The following is a 3,180-nucleotide window of genomic DNA, read 5'->3' on the forward strand; positions in this document are numbered from 1 at the left end:
TGACCCATTTTTTATATCATCCACCTTCGAGCGCTACCGTCGATGAGATGCATTGTGGCCAACGTAACTCTTAGGTCCTATGAGCAAGTTCCTGTAACCTTCAAGTAGTGTTCAACGTAAAAAATAAAGTTTTTTTAATTCCTTAGCATCCTGGTTCCCATTTAAGGGTTTGTGTTTTTGGATTTTCAGTTTGTTAAGCCCAACATGAGCTTGGCTTGGGGTGTGGTTCTCTACGACCCTCCTTGTCAAACTCACTCTGGTGCTCATCTCAGTCATCTCAGCCATGATGGCGTTCAACAAAAGAGACCTTGAAAATGACCGAATTATCACATTAACCATTTGAATGACCTCAACCTCACTTGTTGAAATTGAACCAAATATCTATGACATAACACTATTAAAGGTTCAAAGTTCATAAAAGTCTTTTTAATCTAAGGTACTATTGAACTTGACCATTATAGTGCCTCTCAAATCAAATTCATAAAAGTCTTTTGAATTTAAGATACTATTGAACTCATCCATTATAGTGCTTCTCAAACCTAGGTAAAGTTTAAATATAATTGGTGACAAAAGATGAAACTATAAAATAAAAGAAATAAGAAAATAAAATTTCATTGTCGAGAATCAAACTCTGGTCTCCTCGATGAAAGCCAGATTTTCTGTGTAATGTCTTCGACACATTTTTTTTATGTGTGTGACAGAGTTCTCAGAGATACCGCCACGTTTCTTGTTGTTCGATCACGTGACTCTTTCTTCAAAAGAGTCAACATCAAACATTAGGTCTTTGATTGGAAACCCATACAGGGGAGCGTCGATTGCTTCAATTCCATTAATGGTCTTCCCATAATTTTTTGGTGCATGACCAGTTTTTTATACAATTCACCTTCAAGCGCCACCATAGTTTTGCATCGTCCATGAGATGCATTGTGGGCCGATGTAACTCTCAGGTCCTCTGAGAAAGTTCCTATAGTCTTGAAGTATAATATCAAAACATATTAACGTATTTGATATGTTAAATATTAAAATAATTGATGTGTATCATAAACATTAAATAAAAATATATATTTGAAATTTGAATGATATTCATATTAATTAAACATATATTATGATATTCTACCACATTTTAATATTATTTAAATAAGATATTATATCTTAATGTATTAGGTATTCAAATATATAATTTGACAAAAATAATCACAAGTTCACCGTAAATAGAACCCTAGGGTTAAGTCAAAAAGTATCAAACACTAAATACTGTGACATTTTAGGTGATATTTTGCAGAGGAAGCTGATAAGGTTTCCAAAGAGCAGGTGGTCATTTCTGACATTTTAGGTTAACAACATGGTGAAAAGTAACAAGAAATTCTGATATCAGTAATTAACTACAAACCTTTGAATAAGGTTTTAGAATAAATAGATTTGATAAAAAGAATTTAGAGTCAAATATTTTTATAAAATTCGACATGAAATTGGGATTTCGGAAAATTCTAATTTCTTAAAAGGACAAATATAAAATAGCATTTAATGTCCAATTAGAAAATATGAGGGGAACGTCATGTCAGTAAGGCTAAAAAACGCTCCATCCGAATTTCAGAAGATTATGAATGATATTTTCAATCCTTTCAAAAAAATTTGATAGTTTATATTGATGATGTGTTGATATTTTCTAAAACCATTAAGATCAACACTTTAAACATCTACATACATTCATTAATGTAATCAAAAGAAATCAACTAGTTGTGTCCATACCCAAAATCAAATAATATCAAACTCAGATCCGTTTTCTTGGATTTTAAATTTATCTATAATCTTGTTTCAAACAAAAAATAATTTTGCTAGATAGAAGTAAATTTTGTTGTGGTTTGATTTTAAAATTCTACCTATAAAAGAAGTTGAAAACATCTTGGGAGATTACCTATGGGTGAGTTTCTAACAAAGTCTCTCTTCTCTCCTCTGTCTTCTTAAACTCATACTAATCCAACCAATCATTTGCATGGACTCAAAAGTTCAATTACCTATAAAAGAAGTTGAAAACACCTTGTGAAAGTCTATAAGCATACTACGACCTCTAGCTTTGCAAAATCCAGCGTTGTTGACGCTTATCAAAATCGCTGCCAAAATAAAGTTTAACGAGTGGTTCTATGGTGTAGTGGTTAGCACTTTCGACTTTGAATCTAACGACCTGTGTTTAATTCCCGATAGGTAATCCACCAATTCATACAAAATTGGTCCATAGTCGATTCGGTAGGGTCACTTTTGGACCGATAATCTGTAGAAGGGGTCACTAAGATTGAGATCATACAAAATGGGACCATAGCTCAATGTTAGAGCATTTAATTGCAGATCAAGAGGTCACCAATTCGAACCTAGTTGGGCCCTTCTATCTAGGATAGAAATTTGTTACACTTTTTGGACCGACACTATGTCTACGGGGTCACTAAGGTTAAAATCCTACAAAATGGATCCATGGCTCAGTGGTAGAGAATTTGACCGGTCACCCGTTTGAACTTGGTTGGGCCATTTTATTTTGGACAGACACTTTTTACACTTTTGGATTGACACTCTGTAGAACGAGTCACTAAAGTTGAAATCATGCAAAATGGGTCCATAGCTCAGTGGTAGAGCATTTGACTGCAGATCAAGAGGTCACCATTTCAAATCTGGTTGGGCCCTTTTATTTTGGACAGACACTTTGTTCGATTTACTCCCGACCACCGAGTGTCTAAAGGGAAAAGAAATAAGAATAATTACCGATTCCATGTACATTAAGAAAAGAGTGTGGTATCCAAGCACCCACTATGAACATGGTTAAAAACTTACTCACTCCATGTTTTCCATATCTTTCATTTAACTAAGAGTAGTTGCCCATCTTACAATTAAACAACACCAACTATTTTTTATGTTTTAAAATTATTTTTTTCAACATTTCCCTTATTATTTCCCTTATTTTGTACTATGAACCTATAAACTCTATTTCAAATATAATGTAAATATATATGTTCATTATATTTTAATTTTTTTTTATTTCGAGAAAACATTTTACTTTATTTTCAACCTGTTTTAACTTGCAATCCGTGCCTCGAGAACCCACCGAAAATGGGTCATGACTCCCTTTTTGTTTTCACTTACTCCTCCTAAATCTATAAAATGTCTCCTATTTTTATTCATTTTCTCTTTTCT

The 3,180-nt window shown here is 33.1% G+C and overlaps 1 non-coding gene across 1 annotated transcript; it reads left to right on the forward strand.

The window, feature by feature from the left end:
- Nucleotides 1–2,601: 2,601 nt before the first annotated feature.
- On the forward strand, nt 2,602–2,673 carry TRNAC-GCA (transfer RNA cysteine (anticodon GCA)). The gene has a single exon. It is a non-coding gene; the product is annotated as a tRNA-Cys (tRNA).
- Nucleotides 2,674–3,180: the final 507 nt, after the last annotated feature.

The sequence above is a fragment of the Cucurbita pepo genome, unplaced genomic scaffold (genome assembly GCF_057944985.1).
Source record: "Cucurbita pepo subsp. pepo isolate OVF unplaced genomic scaffold, ASM5794498v1 scafford_10, whole genome shotgun sequence".
Taxonomy (NCBI): Eukaryota; Viridiplantae; Streptophyta; class Magnoliopsida; order Cucurbitales; family Cucurbitaceae; genus Cucurbita; species Cucurbita pepo.